The 9,500-nt window shown below is 51.3% G+C and overlaps 1 long non-coding RNA gene across 2 annotated transcripts; it reads right to left on the bottom strand.

The window, feature by feature from the left end:
- Window positions 1–1,784: 1,784 nt before the first annotated feature.
- On the bottom strand, window positions 1,785–9,085 carry LOC116886554. 2 transcript variants are annotated; one of them, XR_004386113.1, is made up of 4 exons: window positions 8,654–9,085; window positions 3,420–3,583; window positions 2,866–3,006; window positions 1,785–2,243 (listed from the first exon to the last, which is right to left on the bottom strand). It is a non-coding gene; the product is annotated as an uncharacterized LOC116886554 (long non-coding RNA). The 2 variants fall into 2 exon arrangements; XR_004386114.1 differs by lacking the exon at window positions 8,654–9,085 and adding an exon at window positions 4,112–4,372.
- Between the last annotated feature and the right edge of the window lie 415 nt (window positions 9,086–9,500).

The raw sequence follows: 9,500 nt of genomic DNA, 5'->3' as shown, positions 1-9,500 counted from the left end.
CTTTGAACTCAGGACCTCTGGAAGAGCAGTCAGTGCTCTTAACCACTGAGCCATCTCTCCAGCCCTTGTTTTGCCTTTTAATTTCTATTTATTATTATTATTTTAGAGGGTGTATTTGTGCTCTTGCTTGTTTGATCGTTTGGATAGAGTTTCTCTGTGGAGTGCTGGCTGTTCTGGAACTTGGTCTGCAGACCAGGCAGGCTTTAAACTCCGAGATCTGCCTGCCTCTGCCTCTTGAGTGCTGGGATCAAAGACATTCACTACCACCAGAGGGAGGTCTGTTAGTGTCTTGAGGAAGTATTTCACTGTGGGAGCGAGGCTCACCCCTAACTCCTGACCCTCCTTCTTGAACCCTAAAATGCCCAGCTGCTTATCAGAATTTCAAGCAGTTAATGATCACATGGCCAGGGGCAGCAGGGCCAGCAAGCCCAAGCCTTAGGGTCCCATCCGTCCTCGTCCTCATGTGGCTCCTTGGTGCTGCCTCACATCCTGTCCTCACTGGAAACTTCAGTACTGGCTTCCTTGGGGATTTCTCTCCCTCCCTCCCTTCCTTCCGTGGGGGCTGGGATGGAATCCAGGGATTTGCTGTGGCTACACCCTTTCATGTCAGTGCCTCTTGCCTGAGAACGGCTCCATTTCACTTTCCGTGTAAAAAACGTGCACACCAAGCCAGATGTGTGAGTGCCCAGAATCCAGCTGCTGGGGGTGCTGAGGCAGGAAGCTTCAAAGTTCAAAGTCAATCTGGCCAAAAAATGAGTTTCGGGTCAGCCTGGGAAACTTGGTTAGAGCTTGTCTCAAAAGTTTCCTCTTTTTTTTCCCTCTTTTTTTTTTTTTTTTTTTTTTCAGACAGTTTTCCTGTGTAGCTTTGGCTGTCCTGGAACTCCCTATGTCGACCAGGCCTTGAACTCACAGAGATCACCTGCCTCTGTCCCCCAGGTGCCGGCGTTAAAGGCTCGTGCCACCACGTTCAGCAAATATTTTTATATGTACAAATAAACTGTGTGTACACGGGGAGACATGCGCACGTGAATGCAGGAGGCCAGAAGAGGGTATCAGAGCCCTTCGGGATGGAGCTGGGGCTGCTGTGGGCTGAGGGGGCCTGAGTGCAGAGCTCAGTCCTCTCTATAAGAACAGTACTTGTTCTTAAGCTGAGGCCTTACCAGCCCCCACATAAACCAATAGAATAAAGAACACAAGGTATGGTGATACTCTGCCCACATCTGTGTGTTCTGGCACATCTCAACACATTGATTATCAACTCGGTGCTGTGTGAACGTTTTAAAATATTTATTGGGGGGGTACATACAGCATGTGGAGGTCAATGGGGAACGCATGTGGGAGCCAGTTCTCTCAGGCTGGCCTCAAAGTTACAGAGATCGGCTTCCCTCCGCCTCCCAAGTGCTGGGATTAAAGTTGTGGAGCATCATGAATTTTACCTCCAAAAAGCTTTCGTTTAAAACAGTTTTGTTGCCACCAGACCCGTTTATAGATACTTTGGTTGGGGCTGGAGATATGACTCAGCAGTTGAGAGCACCGGCTACCCTTTCGGAGGTCCTGACTTCAACTCTTGCAAAGTTCCGATAGACATAAAATAAACATGGGCCCCCACCCCCGCTCCCCGAGTCTGCCTGTGTAGCCAGCCCTGGCTATCCTGGAACTCTCTATTCCAACAGGCTGGCCTTGAATCACAGAGATCCACCTGCCTCTGCTTCCTGAGGGTTTTAAAAGTGAGTCACTATGCCCAGCCATAAACAAAACAAAAAAGACCCCACATTGATCAACTTTTATGTTTTATTAAATCTTTAAAGTTTTATTTATTCATTCACATTTATTTATTATTACGTACTGGTGTTTTGCCTGTGTGCATGTCTAAGAGAACGACTGGGCCTCTGGAGCTGGAGTTATAGATGCTTGTCAGCAGCCATGTGAGTGCGGGGAATTGAACCTGGGTCCTCTGGAAGAAGAGTGGCTGATGCTCTCTCCAGGTACCCATTGGAATCTGGTTCTGCATTCCTGGCAGGCTTGGGCCTCAATATGTAGCTCAGGCAGGCTTTGAACAAAGGGAAAGTGACTTGCCTGAGTGCTAGGACTAAAGGTATGTATCCCGTATCTGGCCCCTTCTTAAATCTTGCCCCCATGTGGAGGTTTCTGGGTGCCCCCAGGCCTGGTATACTTGTCTGTGTCGCTCCTGAGAAGGCTCCAAGGTCTCAAGGAGAGAAGGCCCTTCTCAGGCTGGAGTGGTCCTGAAAAACAGGGAGATAGATGCCCCCACCACCCGCTTTCCCCGAGGGCACTAGACAGACTGACTCAATTAGCCTGTTGTGTGCGTGGGCCCTGCGAAAATGATCCTCTGCTGTCCTGGCAGTGACTCAGGGGCCAGGAAGCCCCCTCTTTGTGGATGCCAGGCCACTGATGGTGACTTTTTACATATGTAGCAGATACCAGGCCAGGCTCCTGGGGACAGCCCACAGTGTCTTGGTCCCACAACTAAGACCAGAGAGGGCCTTGGGGTTGGGTGGGGATGAGGAGCTCTTCTCAAAGGTCCTTTGTAGGAGCGGCTGGTGGGGGGAGGTGCCGGGGGACCCCGCCCTGTGACTCAGCCTCATTGCTGGATAATGACTCATGCCCAGGCCCCCTCCGGACGCCACCCGCAGCAGGTGCTGCCGGCTCCAGCTTCCACAAGTGTCCTTCACAGTCACTTCCATGCACTTCCATGGCAACTATGACCCACACTCACTTTTGGGAGTGCCCACGTTGCTCTGACTGCCCTATGCTGCCGGGTACAACCATAGACTCAGCACCTACACCCTGCCCCTCCTTGTGGCAACGGGCTGGGTTCTTGGGGTGTGCTAGCCTTTGACTCACTTTTGATACATGGAATTCTCAAACCGGTCCGGAGGTAGCCTCTTCCTCCTGCTTTTAATAAGTGGGGAAACTGAGGCCGCAGAACTCTGTGCAGGCAGTACACTGAAGGTTGGTCTGTGGAGGCACCAGAGCAGGTTACTCCTAAAACGAGGCCTTCATTTTACTCATATAAAAGGTAAACTGAGGCAGCAACCCAAAGCCCAGGCCTGCCCGGCTGCGCCCCCGCCGCAGTCCTCTCGTCGCCGCCAGCTCTGGGCTGCCCGCCAGCCCGCCCGGCGCCCGCCCGTCCGCGTCACGCCGCGATGAGTCACCGCCCGCCCCGCCCCCGCGCCAACAAACATCGTGTTGCCCGGCAACGGCCGCCGCCAGCATCCTCCGGCCGGGGTTCGAGCCTCTAGACCTGACAGGAGCCAGGCAGGGGTAATCCCCTGGTGATCTTCCCCATGTCGGGGGTTCAGATTGGCCCTGCCTTCCCGATGTGTGCAGAAGGTTAAGGGAGTCTTCTGTGTTCCGGTTCCGGTGTAAGAACAATCGAGTTCTCAAACTAGACTCACCCCTGTATGCCTGTAGAAAGGCTGGTGGGAACTGGACCTGGACCTTAAGAGTCAAATCGGCTCTCCTGGAGCAGCTTGCTTGGGTAGGGGTGGCAGTCCAAAGTCAGCCGCAGGTGCATTGCTAATTTTGCTAAACTCCCAGGTTCTAGGCAGGTGTTTGACATCTGTCATTAACAAGTACATTGTTTTTGTTTTCGAAGAGGGGAGGGGAGTGGAGATCGCTTGGTTAGACAGGGTTTCTTGTGTTCCAGGCTAACCTGAAATTCATTATGTAGCCAAGGATGACTTCCAATTCCTGATCCGCCTACCCGCACCCGGTTTGGGATTACACACCTGAGCCATTCTGTTTGGCTCCTGAGCTAATGCTAATGTATTGTTTACTACAGAGCCAGGATGGGCCTGAACCTTCCTAGTTTGAAATGAGAGACAGCCTTAAAGCATTGGCATCTCCTGAGGATGCAGGACAGAGCCCCAGGTGGGTGATTTGAGAACTGTTATGTCTGGAATCTTCTAGTGTGTGGGCAGGAAAGCCAAGTCCACACTGGAACTGCTTATTGCGTTTGAACTCTGGACACAGGCAGTTAAACACTTCCTATGCCACCTTCCCTGAGAGGACAAAGAGAGGGCTCTCTGAGGGCCAGTGTCAATCCTTTTACTTCAGGCTCCCAGCACCCGCAAGCGCCATCACTCACCTGACCTTCTGTAGGGACATGACCACTGCCTGAGAAGAGACGGGTTTCGTCCTATTTAGGAGGTGTTCAGGGGCTGGAGAGATGTCTCAGTGGTTAGGAGCATTTGTTACTCCTACAGGGCATCTGAGAACTGTTCCCTGCACTTATAACTGGTGGCTCCCAACCTCTTGTAGCTCCAGTTCCAAGGGCTGTGATGCCCCTTCTGGCCTTAGAGGGAACTGCATTCATGTCACAGACTACCGCCAGCACACACTCAATCTTTTTTTTTTTTTTTCGGGGCGGGGGACTGAACCCAGGGCCTTGCGTTTCCTAAAAAGCGGCTCTACCACTGAGCCAAAACCCCAACCCCACACAATCTTAATTTCTAAATTTGAGATTTATTTTATGCGTATGAGTGTTTTGCCGTATGTATGCATGGTATGTATGCATGCATGTATGTACACCCCATGTGGAAGTCAGAAGAAAATGTCCCAATCCCCAGGAATTGGAATTACAGGCAAATGTGCTCTTACCCAGAGCACCACATATATAAAACAAACAAACAAACAAAAAAAACCCCAAACTCTTAAAAAAGAAAAGAAAAAAAGAAAAAAAAAAAAGAAAATATTTAACTACACCATGATGGTGCATGCCTGAGATCCTGTCACTCTGGGAGGCAGAGGCAGGAGGATTGCTTCAACTAGAGTTGCATCAAGCCTAGACGACACAGCAAATCTTATCTCAACTTCCCCTTCAAATAAAAAGTAATGTCTAGTCAATGCAGTTAGCGCTCGGCGGTGCTCACCCAGAGTCTGCACAGCTGAGGCAGGGCTGGGATGCGGCTCAGTTGGCCTGAGGGCTTGCTTGGTATGCACAGAGCCTGGGGTGCTGTGCCTGCACTGCAATCAGTAGATGCAGGCAGGAGGGTCAGAGGTTCAAGACTATCCCTGTCTGAGGCCAGCCTGGTGTACATGAGCTCCTGTCTCAAAACAAGCCCACAACACTCACAAACCAGCACTACAACAAAAACCTGGGAGCCGCCAGGGCAGAGGTGTGAAAGGAGGTGGGGCTGGGAGAACAGTGTTCCTGTGAGTGTGAGGAGGAGGGGGAGGGGAGGGAGGGTGGGGGGGAGGGAGGGAGGGGAGGGGAAGGGGATAGGAGGGGGGGAGGAGGGAGGGGGAGAGGAGGGAGAGGAGGAGGACCAGGACTAGAGTGGGAGAGATGCAGGTTGTTGGGGTACCAGGGCCAAGCACCCCGTGTGATGGCAAAACCAGTTGCTAACTGCAGCTCTAGAGACAGAGGCTCTTCAACCTCCACTAGCCTCTGCACACAGACACACAAGCCTCCATACACACACTATATACACATCGTGTATGCGTGTGTGCGTCTTGTGTGTGTGTGTCTTGTCTTGTGTGTGTGTGTGTCTGTGGTGTGTGTGTGTGTGTGTGTGTTGTGTCTGTGTGGTGTGTATGTGTGTGTATATGTGTTTTTTTATGTGTGTGTTGTTGTGTGTGTATGTGTGTGTGTGTGTGTTTTTCTGTATTTTGTGTGTGTGTGTGTGTGGGTTTTTTGAAACAGGTCTCTCTCTATGTAGTTCTGGCTGTCCTAAACTTGCTCTATAGACCAAGCTTGGCCTTGAACTCAAAGATTCTCCTGCCTCTGCCTCCTGAATACTGGGGATTAAAGGTGTATGACGCCACTGTCTGGAAATTTTATATGCATGGGTGTGTGTGTGTGGGGGGGTGTGTGTGGTGTGTGTGTGTGTGGGGGTGTGGGGTGTGTGTGTGGGTGTGGTGTGTGTGGTGTGTGTGTGTGTGTGTTTGTGTGTGTGGTGGTGTGTGTGTGTGTGGGGTGTGTGTGTGTTGTGTGTGTGTGTGTGTGTGTGTGTGTGTGTGGGTGTGTGTGTGGTGTGTGTGTGTGTGTGTGTGTGTGTGTGGTGTGGGGTGTGTGTGTGTGCATGTGTGTGTGTATGGTGTGTGGTGTGTGTGGTGTGTGAGTGTGTGTGTGTGTTGGTGTGTGGTGTGTGTGTGTGGTGTATGTGTGTGTGGTGTGTGTGTGTGGGGGGGGTGTATGTGTGTGGTGTGTGTGTGGTTGGTGTGTGTGTGTGGTGTGTGGTGTGTGTGTGGTGTGTTATGGTGTGTTATGTGGTGTGTGTGTATGGTGTGTTATTGGTGTGTGTGTGTGTTGTATGGTGTGTGTTGTGTGGTTGTGTGTTGTGTGTGTGTTGGTGGTGTGGGTGTGTTGTGGGTGGGGGGGTGGTGTGTGGTGTGTTGGTGGGTGTGTGGTGTGTGTTGTGTGGTGTGTGGTGTGTGTGTGGTGTGTGTGTGTATGTGGTTTTGTATGTGTATGTGTGTGTGTGTGTGTGTGTGGTGTGTGGTGTGTTGTGTGTGAGTGGTGTGTGTGTGGTGTGTGGTGTGTGTGTGGTGTGTGTGGTGTGTGTGGTGTGTGTGTGGTAGGGTGTGTGGTGTTGGTGTGTGTGTGTGTGTGGTGTGGGGTGTGTTGTGGGGTGGTGTGGTGTGTGTGTGTGTGTGGGGTGTGTTGGTGTGTGTGTGGGTGTGTGTGGTGTGTGTGTGTGTGTGGTGTGTGTGTGTGTGTGTGTGTGTGGTGTGTGGTGTGTGTGTGTGTGTGGTGTGTGGTGTGTGTGTGTGTTTGGTGTGTGTGTGTGGGGTGTGTGTGTGTGGGGTGTGTGTGTGTATGGTGTGTGGTGTGTGTGTGTGTGTGTGTGTGTGTGTGTGTGGTGTGTGTGTGTGGTGTGTGTGTGTGTGTGGTGTGTGTGTGTGTGTGGTGTGTGTGTGTGTGTGGTGTGGTGTGTGTGTGTGTGTGTGTGTGTGTGGTGTGTGTGTGTGTGTGTGTGTGTGTGTGTGTGGTGTGTGTGTGTGTGTGGTGTGTGTGTGGTTATGGTGTGTGGTTGTGGTGTGGTGTGTGGTGTGTGTGTGTGGTGTGTGTGTGGGGTGGGTGTGTGGTGTGTGGTGTGTGGTGTGTGTGTGTGTGTGTGTGTGTGTGGGTGTGGGTGTGTTTGTGTGTGTGTGGTTGTGTGTGTGTGGTGTGTGTGTGTGTGGTGTGTGTGTGTGTGTGTGTGTGTGTGGTGTGTGTGTGGTGTGTGTGTGTGTGTGTGTGTGGTGTGTGTGTGTGTGTGTGTGTGTGTGTGGTGTGTGGTGTGTGTGTGTGTGTGGTGTGTGTGTGTGTGTGTGTGTGTGTGTGTGTGTGGTGTGTGTGTGTGTGTGTGTGTGTGTGTGTGTGTGTGTGTGTGTGTGTGTGTGTGTGTTAATGCTGGGCCAGGTGGCAGTGGTGCACTCTGGATCCCACCACTCAGGAGGCAGGAGGATCTTTGTCTTTGTGTGAGGATCTTTTTCTTTGGTGTGGATCTTTTCTTTGTGTGATCTTTTCTTTGTGTGGATCTTTTCTTTGTAAGATCTTTTCTTTTAAGGCTTTTTTTGTGTTAGGATCTTTTCTTTGTCAGGAGGCTTTTCTTTGGTGAGGATCTTTTCTTTATGTGAGGATCTTTTCTTTGTGTGAGATCTTTTCTTTCTGCATAAGGCCTAGGTTCGGAAAAAAAAAAAAAAGGAAAAAATGAATTAAAGTAAATAAAAATTCATGTTAGGCATGGTGTCGGACACATACCTTTAATGTCAGTGCTTAGAAGGCAGAAGCAGGGGGACCTCTGAAGTTCGAAGCCAGCCTGGTCTACAGCATGAGTTCCTGGACAACCAGGGTTATACAGTGAGACCCTGTCTCAAAACTGTATTAATTAAAATTAAAGTAATAAAAATAATATAATAAATAAAATAATAAAATAATAAAAAGCCCTTCCGGTTACATTTGAATTTAGGATACAGAGTGAGTTGTTTTACTATAACTTTTTGTGGTTGTTTAGTATATTGCATGAGACATATTACGTATTTTGTTGTTATTGCTGTTTCTTCAAAATTGACCCATGATGTAGGTCTGGCTGTCCTAAACTCGCTGTGTAAACCAGGCTGGCCTCGAACTCACAGAGATTGGCTTGCCTCTGCCTCCCAAATGCTGGGATTAAGTGCATGGGTCAGACTCACATTTACATATTTAATAAGAAAAAAAACTGACCTAAAACAAAACTATAGCTGGGCCTGAAATTCCACCATTTGGAAGGCTAAGGATGATTGCCAGGGGTTTTAGGACAATCTAAGCTATGTACTGTACTGAGTTCCAGCCTGGACTACATCAGGAGACCCTGTCTTCCAAACACGTCCTTCCCGTCCAGCGAAACAAAAATTCCACCGTGGACTTTGAAATAAAATGCAACTACATGCTTTGTGGTCTGGAAACCCAACTTGGGAGGCGGGTACCAAGCACACCAAGGAGCTAAAGTCATTTAATTGGCTTTGGCCCAAACCTGGGGTCCCTCCTTACACCTGGCAGCAGCCAATGGAAGGGGATCTGTTCCCATTTTACAGGTTAGGGGAGGCCCGGGAGTGAGAAACGGATTATCCCTAGTTTTTAAGTCCGTGGGTGATGGGTTTGGCGGTACGGCGGGCCTGGTCCTCCCGGTCCCTGCTCCGGTTGTTGCCTGCTCGCTTGATTTACCTCCTCCCGCAGCCGGCGACAGGAAGTGTACGCGTGGGAGCCGCCCGGGCGTCCGCTCGCTCAGTTCCCTTGTCCGGACCCATCTCCCAGAGGCCTGGGACAGGGATCCCCAGCTCCGGCCTCGGGACCCCCGCGCCGAGCCCCGCCCCTGCCATTGTTTACTCCGCAGCCGACTCCAGGAAACTTTGCTCGCCCGCAGTAATTTTATTTGGGAAAGTCGGGCGGTTGCCATAGCAACCCCACTGACGTCAGAGGGGCTGGGGCCCGAAATCCCCCGGAAGGGAGGGGGTGTTGAGGAGGGGAGACCCCGAGAAGGGCGCTCTTTAACCCTGTGTGCTCCAGCTCCAGCGCCTAGCGGCCACCCACAATCAAATTTGACATCTTGAGCCGCTTATCCCCTTTTTCCCCTTACTAGGACTTCACGTCAGCCCTGGTGCTGAACTAGGCCTGGGGCCACTCCTGTGTCACCCTCCCCAACAGCGCCCTGGTAACTACCTATCTCTTGGGCCACTCCTGTATGTCACTCACCTCAACAGCGCCCTGGTAACTACCCACCCTGGGTCACTCCTGTGTCACCCACCCCAACAGCGCCCTGGTAACTACCTATCCCTTGGGCCACTCCTGTGTGTCACCCACCCCAACAGCGCCCTGGTAACTACCTATTCTTGGGCCACTCCTGTGTGTCACCCACCCCAACAGCGCCCTGGTAACTACCTATCCTTGGGCCACCCCTGTGTCACCCACTCCAACAGCGTCCTGGTAACTACCTATCCCTTGAGCCACTCCTGTGTCACCTCCCTCAAATGTGCCCTAGTTACTACCCATCCTGGGGGCCACTCCTGTGTCA

This window comes from Rattus rattus, chromosome 17, assembly GCF_011064425.1.
Source record: "Rattus rattus isolate New Zealand chromosome 17, Rrattus_CSIRO_v1, whole genome shotgun sequence".
Taxonomy (NCBI): Eukaryota; Metazoa; Chordata; class Mammalia; order Rodentia; family Muridae; genus Rattus; species Rattus rattus.
The sequence above is the reverse complement of the archived record's forward strand: the minus strand, read 5'-3'. Positions and strand labels throughout refer to the sequence as shown.